The following is a 22,472-nucleotide window of genomic DNA, read 5'->3' as shown; positions in this document are numbered from 1 at the left end:
ACTGTCCTTCTATTCCTATCATAGTAGAAAATAAGCTCAATTTCCTATTTAATACCGCTAGAGTGATATTTTAGGATATTGAACACAATCTATGATCCTACTCCTTTGATAGATTCTATTGTTTCTTTTTCATTAATATTGATTAAATAAATGTTATTGCCTTCCCCTTTACTCCTTTAGTCCACTTACTTTCAGCGATTTAATCATTTAGTTATAACTTCAATCCTAGTCTTAAAACAAGTTTCCATTTAAATTTTCTTCTCTGTTTATATTTGGTCTGATGCTTAGAACTCATTCTATTAAGGTTCCAATATCCATTTCAATATTGTTAAAATTATTTTAGTTTTTATAAACATTTTATTTATTTATTCATGAGAGACATAGAGAAAGAGGCAAAGACACAGGCAGAGGGAGAAGCAGGCTCCCTGTGGGAAGCCTGAAGCAGGATTCGATCCCAGGACCCTGGGATCTTGACCTGAGCCAAAGGCAGATGCTCAATCCAGGTGCCCAAATTATTTTATTTTTATAGACTATTATGAAAACAACTCCCTTTGAATAATTTTCTATATATCAGATTGCAATAATGCCATTAGTACATATTATTTAAATTAATAGTTCAGGGAATATCTGCTAATATATACACTCTATTGAATAAAACTGAGGATGTGATTTTTTCACAAATTTTTAATGTTTCTCAACTATTTATAAATCTTTTAAAATAATTAGGTTTGAAATTTCATAAATATTATGACATTCCTTTTTTTTTTTTTTTTTTTTTTTTTTTTACAATATTCACTTAGTGGGATGCCTCGCTGGCTTAGTCAGGAAAGCATGAGACTCTTGATCTCAGAGTTCTGAGTTTCAGCCCCACATTGGGTATAGAGATTACTTAAATCATAATTTAAAAAAATATTAATTTAGTTATCTTCAATTGGAAGCAATCTCATAGCAATTTAAGATGTATGGAGTAAGGCTTAATTTGTATTACAAACCTGGTTTTCTATGTACAGTAAAACAATCTTTGCAATATATCCTAAAAATTCTGTTTCATCAGAAAGATATATTTTTAAAATATCACCAGATTGAAGAGCATGATGGTGGTGAATATTTATTGTGTCTTTAAAATGCTGTACAAGTAGGCTAGTAGGAAGTGAATAGCATTGGATTTTGTGAAAGGTAAGAAAATATAACCAGAACACAAAGCCCATATAAAATAAACCTATTTTGCATGATACAAGGAAATAATGGTGTATGTATCTCTCAGGGAGTTAAAAGATAAATTGTGAGATTGTTAATAAACTAGAAAATTAATTTTCACCAATAAAATCATAGCAAGTTTTATAAATATTTAAGCTATTAAGAGTTTTTAAATATAAAACTATGAAGAGAAAAAAAGGGCCCCACTTTCTATACAATCAACTGGTATTGATGATTTTGAAAATATAAATAAATAAGTTTAAAATTCAAATGTATAAAATGAAAAGCAAAATTCCATACTCCTTTCCACACTTCCCTATCCTTCTTGTCATATGCATGTACTTTTAACATTTTTATTTTTATTCCACAATACTAAACAGATAGCTAGGTCAATAACTAAATTCAAGCCAGCTCATATCCTTTATAGAAACATATGGATTTTTTAATTCAATTTATTCTTTCAGTATACAGTACATTCATTAAACTATAAACTTTATATCTACTGCCTTTTAGTTATAGTACATTTTGGATATATTTTCATATCAGCATAATAAAGATCTAACTCATTCTTTTTATATAACTCTATTATATACACACACACTCTCTCACCAGAATTTTAGAAAAAATTTCTGCTTATTAAACTTTACATTATACTTTTTGCTATTATATGCAATATTGCAAAACATATCCTCTTGATAAGTATATTTTTAAAGTATAATCCTATGACAAATTACTCATAATGGAATCTACTGTTCATAAAGAAATTGCAATTTTAATTTGTGTAGATTTCATTAGTTTTGGCCCGAAAGGTGTTAGGAGTTGCCATAAATTTGTTCCCTCACTTTATTATCTCTTTCTCTGTTTCTTTCTCTCATTTTCTCTCAATTACCAGGTATCTGATAGTTTAAAAAAAATGTTAACTTCCTTATAATTTTTATTTTTTTTAATTACAAGTGAGGTTATATATCTTTCTAGGTATATACTAATATCTCTAATTGCTCTTTTATTTTGCTCTCAATTGCTGATTTCTATCTGTTTGTAATTTGCCTATTTTCTAAATCTTGGTTAAGCCTTTTCACATTAATAAAAGTTGTTTGCAAAAATATGTTTTTTCCTATTTCTTCTATCTCCCTTTCTTTGCTGTTATTATTTTGTAAAACAAAAGTAAACATATTCCCCTTTGTGGCTTTTGACTTAAAGGACTGAAAAATAAATTCTGGTTAAATGATTTCCTTTTTTTCCTGATTAAAGGATTTCTGATTTTGGGTTGAAAGGATTTCTCCACTTTTGGATCATAAATATATCAAAACCTTGTTTTATCTAGAATAATGTTGTTAAGTGAAAGTACGTTGTGATCCAGATGTAGAACTTAAAAAATTATAGTAGTACATTAAAAAAAGAAAAAGAAACAAGTAAATTAATATTAATAAAATATTTAACTCAATATATTCAATTATTATTTCAACATGTAATCAATATAAAAATTATTAATGAGATCTACTATAGTATTTTAAGATGTATTTTATACTTACTGTCAATTTGAAGTGAAGTTTTCATTGAAAATATCTGATCTGTATTTTAATTTTATAAGATTTACAGTTTAAAACATAGATTGACATATCAAGTGTTTTCCATCATGCCTCAGTATTTCCTAATAATTGAGTCTAATATCAGTTTTAAAATTAAATAAAAATTAAATAAAATTAAAACTTTAACTGCCATTTACACCAGCCATAGCTCAAGTTCTCAAAAGCCACATGGAGCTAGCAGTTATCACATTAGCACAGTTCTAGACATTTTAGATTAGTTGTTTGGATGGTTAATTTATCCATTTGTGTGAGTGTGGGATCCAGCTTCATTTTTCTCCCAAAGGGCTAAGGATTTTTTATTAACATCACATTTTTATTGTCAACAAAATTCCTACTCTTTGGTTCTATTTCTGAATTGTTTTTTCTGTTTCAATGAATGTCTCCCCTCTTCTCTGGATTCTGTTATTTCCTTTAAAAAACATTTTTTTTTTAAGATTTTATTTATTTGAAAGAAAGAGAGCCAAAGAGAGAGCACACAAGCGTGTGTGTGTGTGTGTGTGTGTGTGTGTGTGTGTGTGTGTGTGTGTGGCGGGGTGGGGGAGTTGGGGAGAGGCAGAGGGAGATGCAGACTCCATGCAGGGTCTCCATTCTAGGACCCTGGGATCATGACCTAAGCCAATAGCAGACACTTAACCAAATGAGCTACCCAGGTGCCCTTTTATTGCCTAATAAACCTGGCATCACTCAATTCAGCCTTATTAGTTTTATCTAAATAACTATATAATTGCTTCATACAGTGCTATAAAGAAATGAAACCTTTTTCATTTTAGCTCACACTTCAATTTTTAATACTGCCAGAGAGTAGATACCATCAAAATTTAAAAGTATTCACATTTCTTTTCCACTTTCACTGAGAACTTCGGCTTCACCTCCTTCATCCTATTTTTCTATGTATTTTCCCATTTACAGGAATCAGATTTACTCTTAAATTCTTCATTAAGGATTCTTAATGAGAGCGAATTTTCCTCTTCAATTTCCTTGTTTCTGAGCAACTTTTGATAAACTTCCCAGTTGCACCATGGCAGAGGTATTCCATCTGCTATTCAACACACTAGAATTTTTTAAAATCAAAATTAAATGATCATTTGGTCTATAAAAATTGAATTTGGAACATCATCTGCTGTTTTAAATTCAGCACTGCATTTTATGTAAGTTTTCTCTTTAGGCCTCTGACATCCCTTATGACTTGGACCCTTGCAGTGGTGATGCCAACAGTCTCCCCAGTGGAATCCAATAGACTGCGGCTTGCTTTTATCAAGGAGTAAAATACCTTTATCAATTTCTTCTACCTTTCAGTTTTAATTCCTTCAGTCCAAGTTAATAAGTTTGGATAAAGTGATACAGGCAAAGAAAGAACTGAATTCTCATTCTTTCTGATTAGGCCCACACTGGAGTAATTCTAGCTCTCTTTACACTCTACACAGCATGAATTCCACAAGGTGGCAAGTGAGTGCTGCAGGAGACTCTAACATGAGGAACTTCCTTTACACCTGTGGTCCAGGGGAGAGTCCTAATTCTTAATAATCACTTTATTTACATACTTTATTCTTTTCTTATTTTCTTGGTGAGACTCACCCATTTAACAATGTGTGACATTCTAAACGAGTATAAATCCAACTTTAAAAAGGCTTGAAGGTGATGTAATTTTGATGCAAAGTCCTCAAACATGAAGCCTGGAAACTGTGGGATTCCACCCTTATTTATAGCACCAATGTTCAAAAATTCTTCTTTGGACAGTCTTTCCTTCAAATTTCTTATCATCTCAAGGGTTGTTCCGTCAAATTTGGTGTCTACCCCCAACTTCATTCTGTCTTTAGTTCTTTTAATGTGAACCGAATTTGCTTTTCCTTGATTATTCTGTTTTTCTCTACCTCTCCATATCAAATGACAATGGAACTAGAACTAAGCAGAAAGAAGAGAAAGTGGAATTATCTGAATGAGTACATAGACCTTAGTATTTTCCATGTTATACGTATGAATCTATATTTAATATGGATTGTTTTTTTACCTACCCTGTCACTTAAAAGGTTTTCAAATTGTTCTCCATACAGAAATTATATCCATCTATATAGATCTACATAGGTTTCATCCGCTTTTTAAAGCATCTTCTGATACTTATCATTATTCACATTATTGTATTAAGATAAAATATTGTCTAAACCAGTCTTCTCCAGAAAAAGTAAATACTAGATACTCTCTTTTACTCTTCAGTAAAACTGTTTCTTCTAAATTTACAACATGTCTAAGAATGAATTTTTTTCACAAAGTGAATGATACTTTATATAACACTAAATATATTTTTTGGGGAGTGGTAGCAAGGGCTCTATATGATGGTATGGAAATCATTGTTAGTTTCTGTTTTTTATTTTTTTCAAATTCTCACTAAATTCTTCACACTCATAGAATATACCCAAAGTCAACCCTTAATTTTTTTTTAGATGAAGTTCCTAGGATCCAAACTAATATCGAGTCTAACATTTGTTAAGTTCTAGAAAAGAGAGGTCCCATTGTCTACTAGTGCTTCTAATATTTCTCTTATAACCAAGAAAGGATGATTTGGAGGAAAATGTTTTCTATCCCTATATCTAAAGTAACAAACATATTATTTTTGGACATATCCTCTCCAGATAAGTCATGCAAAGCAGAATCACCAAAGCCATTTCTAAAATGCAAAATTATTCTGTTTAGTAATGGCATTTGAATTCACACTAGGGGTAGTATTAACATCTATGTGTGTACTGTTAACATTTCATACATCCTTTATCATGTATACATAATTATTATAAACTATGGCTAATTTCTTAGCAATATTTTTATGAATATGGCTCCCAAGACAAGGGAAACAAAAGCAAAAATTAACTATTGGTACTACACAAAATTAAAAAGCTTTTTTACAAAGTGAAGGAAACCATAAACAAAAAAAAAAAGAGGCAACCTACTGAAGGGGAGAAGATATTTGCAAATGATATATCTCATAGGAAGTTAATATTCACTATATATATATATATATATATAAAACTCACCCCAAAAAACAAAAACAAACATAAAATTTTCTGATTTAAAAATGGGCAGAGCATCTGAATAGACATTTAAGAAAATAAGAAAATATACAGATGGCCATCAGACACATGAAAAGATGCTCAACATCATTTATCATCAGGGAAATGCAAATCAAAACTAGAAGGAGCTATTACCTCATACCAGTCCAACTGGCTAGTATCAAAAAGACAAAAAAACAAGTGGAAAACAAACCCCCCCTGCACTATTGGTAGGAATGTAAACTGGTACACCCATGGTTGAAATCGGTATGGAAGTTTCTCAATAAATTAAAAATATAAATACCATATGATCCAGAAATTCCCCTACTGGATTTTTACCCCTCAAAAATGAAAACACTAATTCAAAAAGATATATGCATCCTTATGTTTACTGCAGCACTTATTAATAATAGTCAAAATACGGAAGCAACTTAAGTACCCATCAGAAGAAAGGACAAAGAAATGGTGCGTGTACACGCACACAACACACACACACACGAATATTATGCAGCCATAAACAAGAATGAGATCCTGCCATTTGCAACAACATAGATAGGCCAGGAGGGTACTATGCTAATTGAAATAAGTCAGAGAAGACAAATACTATATGATTTTACTTATATGTGGAATTTAAAAAATAACAACAAACAAAAAATAGACACTTAAATACAGAGAACCAACTGGTGGTTGCCAGAAGGGAGGTGGATCAGTAAAATAAAGGGAATTAAGAAGCACAAGCTTCCAATTATAAAATAAATTAAGCTACAGAGATGAAAAAGTGTAACATAAAATAAATAAGGCTAATTTATGAAAAGCCATTGCTTAAAAACCTTTTGTGATTCTAGTAGTAAACTATATATATAGACAAAATGGAAAAGTCAAGAATTATAGGCTGGTTTGAAAATTTAGGTAGACATAGCTTTTGAGAAAAATATCTAAAAATAAAATATAACAAGATGCAGCACAGTGGTAGTACTAGAGATAGCAAATGTTCTGAATATCAGCAGTGAATATTTCTGAACAGTGCATTTGCTACTGCATAGTCCCAGAAAATTGAAGTTATTGTTATGTTGGAGCAATATGAAATTCTAAAATAGAAACCCCAAAATACCATGGACTTCATACTATTTACTTCTCTAGAAGAGAAAGAGAAAGGTATCTGGGGTTTTTGTTGTCGGTGGCCAGATAGGCATCTGTGCCACATTTGTGAGGAAATTAGAAGATCTAGCCTGTCTTCATATCCCAGATAGAATTCTAAAATATGATTATGTGAGATCCAGCCAGTCTTAAATATGATATCGCACAGCAAGGATAATGAGGGAATATTTAGTGGAGAAATAATGTCATGTGAATATTTTTTTTTATAATAGTTACCAACAAGATCAAAATTAGACCTTTCCCTTTGCTTATACCTAATAACAATGTCAGATATGGTTCCTTCCACTTTCATCCCTAGTGTCATGTCATGTTCTTGGTCCCATGAGTGATTAGGATTCGACTGGTTTGTACCCCAGAAACTGGCTTGATGCAGAGATAAACATTTCCCATTCAAAGAGGTGACTGGCACGTTCCCTACATACAAAATAACCCTGAGGGTAAAGCACCTTGTCTACAACTCTCTCCCCCTCCTTATAAAAAATGCTACGGCAAAAATACTCTGCTAAGACACTTTTTGACTCTCAGATACATCCTGTTCTTCCTATTGCAGTTGCCCAATAAAATCCTCTCTTAATTGTCTGGTGAATTCTGTCTTTGACAGTACCATACGTCTCCATCAATAATTCTAAATAGATAAAAGAATAAGTAATAGCATTTAGATTGAGGCAAGCGATTTAAAGATTGAAAACAATATGGAAGAAACAGATGAATCTGAAACACATATTTCATTGTCCATCAGGACTTGACAGATAAAACAGAAATCTACATTAATGCCTTACATGCATGAGGTTTTAACTATTTCATAAGATCAGTCTCAATGAACAGTGCCTAGAACTATTTCTAGAAATAAAGGGAGCATACTTTTGTGTGTAGAAATAAAGTAAAAGACTTACCTTTTCCTAACTGCTATATAATCTTCAGTTTTCACCTCTAAATAAGCTTAACCTCTACCATCTGCTCTGTTTTAGCACTACCATTTTAGCAATATATCTAATTAATAGAAGAGATACATAATTCACCAAAACTCTCAATATGATGTGGAATCAAAAGAAGAAAGAGTAGTACTAAATTCAGAATGACAGATTTATATTGAAAAAAATCTAGTATTAGATTATCTATAATCTGAACTACATATATGTATTGTTTACCTCATTCACTTTGCCTTTTTTTTGGGGGGGGGTAACTTCTATGAGTTTCTTATGTCCCAATAATTGAACCCATATAATTCCTATAGTTTATCTTTTGTTTAAAAGTTTTTCTTGGGCAGCCCACGTGGCTCAGCGGTTTAGCCTCCTTCAGCCCAGGGCTTGATCCTGGAGACCCTGGATCGAATCCCACGTCTGGCTCCCTGCATGGAGCCTGCTTCTCCCTCTGCCTGTGTCTCTGCCTCTCTCTCTCATGAATAAATAAATAAAATCTTTAACACAAAATAAAAAGTTTTTCTTGTCCTATTGACATCCACAGCCAGGCACTATTTCCATCTTCTTCAGTATTGCCAGATTTCCCTAATTATCTCTAAGCTGTAGTTTATCTGACAAATTGGAAGGACAGATGATAATTCAAACTTCTATCTTTTTGTAACATGTGTATAAAGACAATAATCACTAAACTTTTAAGTATTTCTCAAAATTATCAAGGTCATAATAAAACAAAACAAGACTTACTGTCCTAGGTTGGAAGAGACAAAGGAGAAAGGATAACTAATAACTAAATGCAATGTGCTATTGTGGATGGAGTCTGGAGCAGACACAGTACTACTGGAAAAAATCTAAGGAAACCTGAATCGAGTCTGGAACTTAGTTGATAGTAGCATACAAATGTTGGTTCTCAGCTTTAATGAATATACTGTCATTTAAAAAAAAATTTAACACTAGCAAAAATCTAGCTGAATGGCGTACAGGGATTCTTTATATTTGTAATTTTTCTGTAAATCTAAAATTATTACAAAATTAAACCAAAAAAACAAAAATAGAAAAGCACCTATCATATTCTTCTTCAAGCCAACCTCCATGAGAACAACTTCTTTTGAGAGATTGCCTGAAAATCCTGGCTTATTACAAAATTAAACCAAAAAACAAAAATAGAAAAGCACCTATCATATTCTTCTTCAAGCCAACCTCCATGAGAACAACTTCTTTTGAGAGATTGCCTGAAAATCCTGGCTATGCTCATTGAGAGGGTTTTCTTTTGGATTCAGTGATGTCATTCAATGGTCTCACACCTGGAGATCAGAGAAATGCGTCTATCTTCTCCACTCTTTTTTTTTTTATTTAAAGTTTTTATTTATTTATTTATTTGAGAGAGAGATATACAGACAGTGAAAGAGAGCACAAGTAGGAGGAGGAGCAGAGGGAGAGGAAGAAGCAGGCTTCCCCAAGCAGGACTTGATCTCATGACCTGAGCTAAAAGCATACGCTTAACCAACTGAGCCCCCCAGGGGCTCCTATCTTCTCCACTCTTAACATCACTGTGGTTGAGGATTGTGCTCTTGGCCTATCTTGCCCTCTCTGGTTAGCTTTTTGTCCCCCCTCTCAGGAGCCGTGCTACATGAAGTTCTTGAAGGAAGGAAAAAAAAAAAAAAAAAAAAAAACCCCAAAACTCTGAAGCCTCTGTTTCCATACGATTCAAACTCTGTTTTATTGCAACATTTGGGACCCAATCCATCTTACCATTTATTTCCATTTCTAACTTGTAACAACACTCCTAATTCACGCATATACTTCCTTCAGCCAAAATCAAGTGAAAATCAAGATATGAAAGCTAGTATTTGTCTGCCTCTTAAGCTCAGTAATTCATCAGATATCACCAGTGTTGTCTAATTTCCCTGAAGCACAGACATAGAATTCTGCTCCTTTATCATTGCAGACAATGGCTGAACACAATTCTCTCTGACAGATTAAAAAAAAATCCCTATTGAAAATAAAAACAAGGAGCGCCCAGGTGTCTCAGTCAGTTAAGCATCTGACCCTTGGTTTCCACTCAGGTCATGATCTCATGGTTGTAGGATAGAGCCCAGCATTGGGCTCCATAATCAAAGGAGAGCCTGTTTAGATAGTCTCTCCCTCTGACCTGCTCACTTTAGACCTCTTCTCTCTTTAAAATAAATAAATCTTTAAAACAATAAAAATAAAAATAAAAGAAATTATTAAATAATGATGAAAATTGAGTATTAACACTGGTTATTTAATGGAGTTGGTATTCATCACCCTCCTTAACTAATGCTAAATCTACATTCACAACCCTTCCCTGAAACAACGGTATTCCTGCTGTTTAAAGCCTGCTAATAAGTAGCCAGGCTCCAGCGAAGACACTCCCTGTAAAATGTATCATTTGAATCTGAATAATACGTACAATTTTTGACCCTATGAGGAAGAGTTTCATTGCCACCATTTTCAGCTTCTATTGTTTATTTAATCACCTCCCATACTCTTCAATGATTAGCCCTTCAACATCAGGAAAAATGTGGCATTTCTTCAGAGGCCTTCATGTCATCTAAGAAGGTTGTCTCATACTTATTCAGCCAATGACTGCATAGGAGGCAGTGTGACTGGAAGGCATTTATACCAGTTGAAAATCCATTCATAATGTTGTCTGATTCATTAGCCATGAAAATTAATGTTATTTATGTTCTACATAGTTGCCTTAGTGCTGGAAGTTAAAGGGTTTGAAGAGAGATGGGACATTTAAAGCGATTATTTTTTTCAACTTGGAAGAAAGATGGCATGTAAAGGAGCATTAAAAATTCATAGATGTACAAAGTGCTTTTGGATTTGCTAATTGTTTTCAAAGATTTACACAGTATCTGGAGAAATATAAAGTTATGAGCTATAATAAATTTTTATGTAATTTAAGAAATTGATTTGGATCAGAAGCACTTATTCACCAGTATGGATATTATTGACTTTATGTAAGAGCAATAAATATTTTGCATTTAAATTAAAATAGCACATTACTTTACTTGTATCTGCATTTACCCACAAGGCTACTGATATATGATTTTATGCCTGCAAATAAAAAGAGGGGGCAGGCAACATCAGGAGCAGTTATTTTTGTTGCTCTATTTTTAAAACTTAAAAGTTATTTCAAAATGTAACATGTCAAATCATCATTAAATTCAAATAAAATAAAAAATAAGTTTAAAAATCAAATAAAATTATTAAAAAAGAAAATTATAATGAAATATAAATTATAGTGAGTGTTCTCTTAAATATTTTATTTATTTTTAAAGATTTTATTTCTCTATTTGAGAGAGAGATAAAGAGAGCACGGAGGGACAGTGAGAGGGAGAAGCAGACTTCCCACTGAGCAGAGCACCTGATTTTGGACCCAATCCAGGACCCTGGAATCATATCCTGAGCTAAAGACAGATGCTTAACCAACTGAGCCACCCAGGTGCTTCTTAAATATTTATAAGAAACCAGAAAATATCTTTTCATTTCATATACCTAATCATCTCTGGTTTGTGTACCTACCACACTGTTTTCATCTGTTTGCTTTAGTGAACCACACCCCTCCTAAAAAGATGCATACACATGCTATCTATTAGAATATATATGTTTTCTTCGTATATTACAATATACACGGACTGCATAACTTCTTCACATTATAAAAATAATTGTTAAATATTTAATTTTAATTCCAGTATAGTTAACATACAGTGTTACATAAAAATAATTGTTCCTTTACTGATTGTTTTGTAAAGGATAATAATCACTAAGGAGACTGAACAATATTATGCCTTTCTATTTGTTTACGTTGGAGAAGACTGGTAATTGGAAGGATGACAGCAATGCTCACAGACTGCAGGCGTGCTCTGACAAGGGGGATAAAATTCATCTTTGATAGAGTGATAGGTCCTTTTCATGTCTAGGAAAGTCTATTATGATGCTTTTCATATACTTAACCAAGAGTTGATTGTCCTGTTTAATCCTTTGATATTATAACTCTGTGGAGCTTCACAGGGTGAGACCAATGTTCTAATCAGCTCATTGGAGAGAAGGTTTAATATTCCCTTTTTTAATTTTAAAAGCTTTCAAACATAGTTCTTTTTTTTTTTTTAAGAGATTTCCTATTCTGTTTTCTTTCTTTACAAGTATTTTGACTCTTGCCCCTTGAAAAAAAGCTGGATTTCTGAACTAAATGAAACACAGGGTCTTACCAATGGATCCATTTTTTATTCTGGATTATGATAATGCAGAGCAATCTTGATAGTTTTTCTGAACTCGTATGTCCTGTATTTTAAATACCCAAGAGTGAAATCTAAAGATCATTTCACCAATTTTCCCCTATCTGGTCCTGTAGATAATTACTTCCTAACTTTCTCTTCCTAATCTAAATTCAAATGGACTAGTCTCATGTTTTTCTAGCATAAAGAAATTGTTAGAAGATTACTATGCATGTGGTGAAGGTTAGCATTTCTGTTTCTAAAGCATGCTTATCAAAATATTCTAGAATAGAATTGACAACCAATTTTCAAGTCACTGCCTACTATGTGCCACCAATTGAGCTAGGCACTGTGGATATAATGTAAATAAAACTGTATATAATTCTTGCTTTAATAAATCTTACAGTCAAACGACAGGGAGTAATTTCAGTCACAAAAATCACAACTGTTAAAAGTATATGGAAAGAGCAGCAAATTTTGGTAAACAGTTCCATCTTAATTATGGATAATTTCATAAAACTTGACTTCAATAGCAGCACAATTTCACATGTTTTGGAATAAACCTAACAAAATATATTCGAGATGCACACATAAACACTAAAATAGTTTCAGAAAAAAAGGTCTTCAATTACTGGAATCATATGCCATGTTCACAGTTTGAATACTGAAAATATTAAAGATGTCCTTTCTTCCCAAATTGATCAATAGGTTTAATATCATCCCACCTAACATCCCTACATATTTTAGCTTTCATCAAACCCAAAGTGGAACTACATAGGAGAGAGAAAAAAAGGTCTTTTCTATAAAGTATTCAAGTATAATTGGGTAGCCATTTGGAAAAGAAAACTAAAACTTGACAAATCAAAATTCACAGTACAAATGAAATCCTAATCCAAGAAGATATAGAAAAGTGAAAGGCCTAAGAAAAAAGCTTCTAAAAATAGTAAATACATCCTTGACTAAAAAGAGGTTTTTAAATTTTTATTTTTCTTTCTATGCAGGTTTGCCAAATGTAGCTAACAAAACTGCCTGATTCCTAGTTAAATGTAGATCTCACGTAAGCACCGGAGAATCTTGTTCTGTGTAAATGCACATAGGCACTATTTGGTAAATACATATAATAAAATATTTTGTGTGGCTTATCTAGAATTTACATTTAACTTGGTATCTTGTATTTTATGTGACAACTCTGTTTCCTGGTAAACATGTGACAGGAAAAAAACTGCATGTGGGCACCAGAAGAAAAATATAGTAATATTCATAGCAATATTATTTGACACAGTTTTACATTTGTCACAGCTTCAGTGTCTATCATTGGTAGAATGATAAAATAATTGTATAGTATATTCATAGAATGAAATACCATAAAATACTTGAACTACAGATAAATAAGAAAAGACTCTAACACAGAATGATACATATTTTATGATTCTATTTATAGAGTTCAAAAACAGGCAACACTAAAATTTGGTATTCTGAGATGCTGGCAATGTTGGATTTCTTCATCTGGTAGGTATGTATACTTTGAACTAATTAACCGAGATCTACATTTTTACCTTTCTGTAAGAGCTATAACTCAACAGAAAATACTAAAATTCACAGCTACACTCAAGTAGGCATAATTGATTTTAAGGCTAAAAACATTACTAGGAATAAAAAAGGTCACAATACATAATAAAACTTCAGTCAACCTGTAAGCTGTGAAAATTCTGATCTTGTGTTTAGGTAGTAATTAGTTTTAAAATATTGAAAGTAAAATTAACATTTTAAAAAATAATTGATAATACTACAAAACAATTTAAGGTTTTAACATATCTTTCTGTAAAAGAAGTTATAATATAGATTTGGTAGCACAAAATTAAAAGTTTGATCTAATGAATGTAAAAAGAATAAACTAAAAAAATTGAAGAATATACTATATTAGAGAATTCATTAAACTTACCACTTAAAAGACCATAAGGGCAGGTTTCACATGTGACTTTAAGACTTTTTTTCTGCCTATGGAGATTTTAATTAAAAAATTAACAACCCGCCATATATTTAGAAATTGAAAACACACTTCTGAATAAAAAAATTGACAATGAAAGATCCTGTTTATCACTGAAAAAATGTATATACCCAAGTACTTTGATTAAATTTAAGTGGTATGTAGAAGGATTTTTTTTTTGTAGCATAAAAACCAATATGAAAAGAAGAAGGAGGGTGATTCATTGATGTGTATTTTTAAAAAGACAAACATGAGAGTAATTCCTTAGTTATAAATTATGTTCTAGTCCTACAGTTGAATATAGTTGCAATGGACCAAAATAGAAATAAACCCCATGACTTTCAATATAGTGGTATTAAAAATTGTAAGTCACAGAATACATACAAAATAACTTAAATAATATAATATACAACAGATGTAAGCTTCTTGCTTAGGATTATCTATGTAAGGTACAAATAATATTATTTTTAAAAAGAAAAAAAAGAATGAAAAATACACAATTTTCATGATAGTTATCTCTGGCTTAGAGGAACAAGGAAATTATGATGGTGGAAGGCACACAGGTAAAAGATGCTTTAAATGTCTCATTTCTGTTTTTTTTTGAAAAAGGTTATACAAATATGACATGAATGCACCACTCTAGGAAAATGATTCAAGCAATGCATTAAAATATACATTAAAAAATTATAAGTCTCTTAACTTCCCTCTTATAATTAAACTTCATTTATCTTCTCTGTTACTATGCTTTTTAAATAACCATTAACAGTTGGGGTACATTTTGATATTCATTAAGAATTAATTTAAACTATTATCTTTGTGCATAGAAGCATATGGTTGTTTTATTAAATAAATTATATGGAATTGTATATACTATCCTAAAAGCTTTATCTCATAGAGATCTTTCAATATCAGCACATGGAAGCCTGGTTCTCATTTTTTTTTTAAATAGTTGCATGACATTCCAATATACAGGTGAGACAAATATTTTGAAATAATTCCTTCTTGAAAGGTAGTTTTCTCATCCAGTTTTAATTTTTACAAATAATAAATCAAATGATATTTTTTCTATGCATATTTCTATGTATATGTAAGTATTTTTTAGAGTTTATTCCCAGAATTTAGATGACAGCTTATCGCATAATCATATAGTAACATGTCAGAGTCTTTCTCAAGGGCACCTGCTTCTCCCTTTATCAATGAGCTCGGAATCTGGTGGTGCAGACCTGGAAACTAAGTGTGGGATCTCAGCTTTCTATTGTAGAGCTAATGTCCACCCCCTTCTCCCCACTTTTTGTGATCCGTTATGGATACGATGTCTCTTAGCCATTACCACAGACCATGAGTCAAGGTCACATACCTTATGGTATTAGCATGCATTGTGGAAACTAGACACACACTTCCTTTGTTTTATTAGTACAAACACTTGTCTTCTACTCTTCTGGAAGTCTGTCATTCCCACAAACTCTTAAGAGCTCCATCACAGGTTCATGACAGCATCTCTACTGCCAACCTTCATCTATAGCAGAGGGACACAACTGAGCTAAAAAGTAATGGTGGCCCCTCCACTAGACTATTCCTTATGCTTTAGTGAAAGGAATATTCTCCAGAACTTATTTAAGACTCTTTTCATCATGTGGCTTCTCTAGTTTCATAGAATAAATCCATCCTAAAATTTCCTAATCTGTTAGCTATTCTTTAAGATTCTTCCAAAGCTTTTTTAGCAAACTACTAAGTTGGAAAACTTTATTAGTCTGTTTTGTCACCCTTATAATTGAAGCTTGATCCCAAGTTTTACTAATGTTTGCCCCATGACTGTAATAAAAGATGCTCACTATAAACGTGGCCATGGCTTTCACAGTGTGCTTTAAATGATATTTGTTGACCCAAGCCTTTCACTCTCTCTTCATGAATTCTATCTATGGCAGCTAACCAAAAGCCAGCAACTCCACATTTCTTATCACTACAATTGAGCTTAGACTATTTTAATGCTAGACTTACTGCATTTCCCCAATGCCACTTTTTCCAGTTCACCTTGCCCAATCTATCACACATGAGAGTTTTACAAATGCTAATGCTGTTGTGTTCTGGAATTTCCTACTGAATATCTGTTTTCTAGGGCAGAGAGGCCATCATGCACTTCACTGAAAACGGAGCATAAGGCTAGACTTGGATAAATGTAGGTTATTGTGAGGTGATACCAAGAAGCACAAGTGAAAGAGTAGAAAGTAGAAGAATCAGGGAAGATGGAAAATCAATATAAGAGTACATTATTAATGCCACAGGGAAGACTTACCTGTGCCCTCCCTGTAAGAAGTAAAGAAATCCTCCAGTGATGTCGACCTGAAAGAAAAGAAACCAGTGCATTTAACCAGTGACTCCCTCATGCCCCCTTGGTTTGAAAGGCGCTCTTTGAGACATTAACGATCTCACATTTTGTATCATATATGAATGTCATCAAATCAGGTTGTCGTGGCACCAGAAAGATCCTGAGGCAGAATGGAAAACTGAGTGGTACACATTTGAGATGGAATACAGCCAGTGCAGAATGAGTCTTTCCACAGCTGACTACCAAAATCATATACAGACAGAGGAGATAGGATGTGAGAACCAAAGAGGTCTGCCACAGGCATTGTCAATGACATCTCTTAGCGAGGGCTTCTGGAAACCAAAAGGTATTTTGATCATATTTATGATGTAATGTCAATCACAACTTATTAGAAATAAATTTATATTCATTACTTAAAGATAAATGTAGAAGATGCTAGAGTAATTTTTAATTTTGACCCTATACAGCAGGTATAATTCTATTGGTACAATTGTATTTCTATTGTATATTTAGGAATAATAGAATCCTTTTAAAGATGACATTGTTTAGTCTGTGATGCAGGAACTTTGTATTTTTTTCATATGTATGATGATGAAACTTCAAGTTGACAATGTTTTATATTTATGTATAAAAAGAACTTGAAGTAAAAGTACTTGGCCCTGGGTTAAAGAATGAGTAACTGTCATATCCAGGTAAATAATTTTATACTCCTAACTCGTGAGGGAAATCAATGATATTACTTTGAAACCGCTACAAATATTCAATTTTATCAAAAAATGACATCATTCTCAAGGTATCAATTGGATCTTACTATACTACAGAAATATTTAAAAATTATAGTATGTTTAGGTTTTATAGCTTAATCAAGTCATGGTGCACTGCAGAAATTTCCTAACTTGAAAATTGCTTAAAAGCAAAAAAAAAAAAAAAAAAAAATTATAACAATTTTGTTTGCATGTTTGTTTCTTTTATTCATTTTATCATTTATTTATTTATTTATTTAGTTTGTTTCTTTTAATGAGGCATCCATTAGAGACATATTTTACATTAGGTACAGTAAGGAGAAAATATTAGGAATGCATTAAATAGAGATGCTTTCCAATACTTTTCTCTCCTTCAATTAAGATCTTTTCCTATTTATTAAAAAAAAAAAATTTACTTCTACTTTGATGAGCAGAGTAAGAAACGGAATTTTGCTATATTCCTTTTCCATTTTAAATAAAAATTTCTGTGCCTTGCATGCAACAGCTATTATTCTGAAAACATATTTCTGGCAAGCTCTATTTCTGAATTTAGAGGAACTTCTTTTGCCATATTTTGAACTTAAAATATATGATTTAATACTGTTAATTAAACTATGGTATTATGATATATGATTTAATACTGTTAATTAAACTATGGTATTATGCTTCATACCACTTACAATTTTTAACTTATTCAAAGAGTTCTTTTAGACTTAGTCACAGATTCTTACCATATATAAATCTTAGCTGTATGTAATAGGGAAAGTATAAGTGAAATAAATTGGTTAAGGTGTTCCTAAACATCTCTACACTTAAAAATATTTATGTGTGATTTAAAACTACTTAAAACTTTCACCTTCTATTTTTATTTCAATTAATTGTTTCTGAGACATCATAAGTCAATTTGATTGTACGTTCATATCTTTTTAAAGTTAAAAATGATTTTAGCTATTCCATCACTGAATTGTGTTCCCAGTAAATACTTCCTTTATCTTTCAGTGAAACTCATCCTGGTGTTTTAAATGTGATTTCTTTCATCACTTGTTTTTGCATTTTCCCTACTGTAGCTTCATAAAGAGATGATGGATTTGTCCTCTAATTCTAATCTTTGTTTTGTTTTGTCTATATGGTTTTCTTTTTTTCAACAATAACAAAAAGGATTATTTTAACATTTCAGAAAGGAGTTTTGGGTTTTTTTCTTTTGTTCCCTGTGTCATCATATATCCCTTTAATCAATCTGTCATGACTTCTCAACATATCTTTCTCTTAAAAATTTTTAAGGCTACAAATCAGATACATTCTAAAATTATTATTGCAACGGTAATTTTTAAAATATAATTATTTTCAATGTTTTAAAGTCATGCTCAGATTTCTGATTGTTGCATATAACTTTCCAGATCTGGATCTGGTATTTTTCCACTATTTATTAGTCCTTCTTCAACAAAAAGCAATTTAGTAAGGACCAGCATTCACCATTGACTCCAAGGGATGCTATTTTCTGTTGAATTATTGGAAAAAGAAAACACAGATCAAGGATCTAGTGTGTCACTAATGGCCATCTAACTCACTGAAATTAAAGTTCCTAAGGCTGATCCTAGCTTCTGGAATTTTTCTGCTTGGTGGTTGGGTTCACTGCACATTTTATAAGTGTAAAACAGTTGTTTATACACAAAATATACATAAAAATTGACTCCTGTCCTAATAGGCTTTGATCCTAAAGCACTCAGTGTCTTTCAGAACTACCTGGCTTACTTATGTAATACATCTGTATCCAAAAGAGTAATCATTTCCCTAACTTGTTCCTCTGTAGCAGTACTCATATTATATACTAGGAGTAGAATGGGAATGGAAAGGGACAATGTTTGAAGTGGTGACGAGCAGGATTTCTGTAGTATAACACTTGTATAAAATTGGCCTGTAAAAATCCATAAATTATAGAATATGTGGCAGACAAAACCTTTTTTACTACATTTTAAAAGTCACAAACATTGTTTGAAGTGAGTAAAATTTGCAATGCAGATAAGTTATTGTTATTTCAATTCCATCGCCTTGAATTTGAGATGAAACTGATGTCAATGTGATAGTTTTAAGCATCATTGTACGTGCCTATTTATAAATTGAGAACTAGTGAAGCAAGAACTACTAGTCTGCTACTAAACAGAAAAATTCTGCTTATTAGGATTTAAAATCAACTTTGGATCTTAAATTCTGGATTTGCATTCAAACATACTGGAAACTAATATCTAGTTTGCAAAAGTACCAATAAATCTGTTCTAGTCTTAAATTCCTTAGTTGTTTTAAACCTGAGATTCCTTTTTGCAAACTCTTTAATTATAATTTCAGTTATTAAGTAATCCACCTTTGTCCAGTGACAGTAGAACAAAGAATACCTTAAACAATTAGCCATTTCTTTAGTAAGTTTTATGGGTAAAGCCACAGCCTGACCATTATGCCTTAATAGTTTTATTTAAGCTTTTTTAACAACCAGGATTTTATCCATAATTATACATATCAGCTTAAAAAGGAATGTAATATTTTTCTAATAAGATTATCCATTCCATCTAACAAATGGAAATTACTGAATAAGTCATTTGATATATATTAGTTATCAGTATTAAAATAATTATGAATCATGGCAAAGCCTACTCAATGTTGTAATTTCAATTCTTCTTCATTGTCATTCTTAAAAATCCATTTGAAAAATAATAGCTCTTGAAAATCATATCAGGGATAAAATTTGCTAAACAAATGACTCTCCTTGGAAATGAACAAACAGCTCAAGAGCTTAGCAATCAATCACTGCAATGATACGATATAAATATAATTTTCTATAATTTTCTATTCCATTAGCATTCTGATTATTTGCTATATTTTCCTTTGTCATTTAATATGTTGGTTTGTTCAAATTGTCATGAACAGTAATTTTATACTTTTACTATTTCCCTATAATATTTTGTTTTATCTACAATTTCAATGACCCTCTTGTGTTTATATATAAATGCTTTTTCTAGAAGATCTTACCAACCACCAGCCACCAATTACTGAATAAAGAAATGTAATGAGAGATTCACTACAATGGATTTGTTTCTTCTGGGATTACTGGCTAAAACTCTATCAAGATTTCTTAGCAGACCTCTAGGTCTTTTATATCTGGAAAGAAATGAAATCTCATGCTATTGTTTTACCTTAAGTTTATTTACTAAAAGGTTTATAAGTGACATTCATTAATTTTTCAGATAGTTTATATTCAAAAATTGATTTGATATTCGGAAAAACTACATGTCAACAAGCTAGAAAATCTAAGAGAAATGGATAGATTCCTAGAAACATAACCTACCAAAACTGAATCAGGAAGAAATAGAAAATTTGAACAGAGTGATTACCAACAAGGAGATTGAATCAGTAATCAAAACACTCCCAACAAGCAGAAGTCCAGAAGTAGATGGCTTCACAGGGATATTCTGCCAAACATTTAAAGAAGAGTTAATACCTGTTCTTCTCAAATTATTCTCCAAAAGAAGAAGAGAAACTTCCAAATTCATCCTCTTGAGGCCACTATCACCCTGATACCAAAACCAGACAAAAACACACAAAAAAGGAGAATAATATGCTAGTATCTCTGATGAACACAGATGCAGAAACACTATTAAAACAAATCCGATAATACATTAAAAAAAATCACTCACCACTATCAAATGGGATTTATTCCTGGGATGCAAGGGTGGTTCAATGTTTGCAAATCAATCAACATCATATATCACATCAATAAAATAAAGGATAAAAAAAGTATGATCATTTTAACAAATGCAGTAAAAGCATTTGATAAAGTACATCCATTCATGATAAAAGCCCTCAAAAAAGAAAGTTTAGAGGAAATATACCTCAACATAATAAAGTCTATATATGACAAATCCACAGTGAACACCATACTCAGTGGGGAAAATTGAGAGCTTACCCAAGGCCAGAAACAAGACAGGGATGCCCACTCTCAACATTTTTATTCAACATTGTACTGGGAGTCCTAGCCACAGCAATCAAACAACAAAAAGAACTAAAAAGTATTTAAATCAATAAGGAAGAAGTAAAACTTTCACTATTGGTAGATAACATGATACCCCATATAGAAAACCCTAAAGACTCCACCAAAAAACCACTAGAACTGATAAATAAATTCAGTAAAGTAACACGATACAAAAATCAATGTGCAGAAATCTGTTGCATTTCTTTTTTTTTTTTAAGAATTTTTTGTGGGGACACCTGGCTGGCTCAGTCTGAGGAACATGCAACTCTTCATCTCCAGGCTGTGAATTCAAGCCCCACAATAGGTATAGAGATTAGTTAAAAAAAATGACTGAGCCATCTAGGCTCCCACAATCTGTTGCATTTTCTATATGTGAACAATGAAAAAGCAGAAAAAGAAATTAAGAAATTAATCCCATTTACGATTGCACCAAAAATAAGAGACCTAGGAATAAATATAACCAAACAGGAAAAAGACTTGTACTCTGAAAACCATTGGACGTTAACAAAAGAAACTGAAATATGACACAAAGAAATGGAATGATATTCCATGCTCATGGACTAGAAGACAAATATTGTTGAAATGTCTATACTACCCAAAGCAATTTACACATTTAATGTAATCCCTATCAAAGTATAAACAATATTTTTCACAGAACTAGAACAAAGAATCCTAAAATTTATATGGACGCACAAAAGGCCCCAAATAGCCAAAGCAATTTTGAAAAAGTAACGTGAAGCTAGAGGTATCATAATTCTGAACTTCAAATTATATTATAAAGCTGCAGGAGTCAAAACAGTATGGTATCAGAACAAAAATAAACACATAGATCAATGGAACAGAAGAGAAAACCCATAAATAAACCCACACCTAAAAGGTCAATTAATTTTCCACAAAGCAGGAAAGAATATTCAATGGGAAAAAGACAACCTCTTCATTAAATGGTGTTGGGAAAACTAGTCAGCTACATGAAAAAAAATGAAACTGGACCACTTTCTCACACCACACACACAAATAAATTCAAAATGGATTAAAGACCTCCATGTGAGACCTGAAATCAAAAAAATTCCTAGAGGAAAACAGAGGAGTAATCTCTCTGACATAGGCCATACCAACATTTTTCTACATATGTCTCCTGAAGCAAGGGAAATAACAGCATTTTTTTGAAGAGAGTGATTACCAACAAGGAGATTGAATCAGTAATCAAAAAACTCTCAAAAAGTATTGGGAGTATATCAAAATAAAAACC

The sequence above is a fragment of the Canis lupus genome, chromosome 3, assembly GCF_003254725.2.
Source record: "Canis lupus dingo isolate Sandy chromosome 3, ASM325472v2, whole genome shotgun sequence".
In the NCBI taxonomy this organism is placed as follows: domain Eukaryota; kingdom Metazoa; phylum Chordata; class Mammalia; order Carnivora; family Canidae; genus Canis; species Canis lupus.
The sequence above is the reverse complement of the archived record's forward strand: the minus strand, read 5'-3'. Positions refer to the sequence as shown.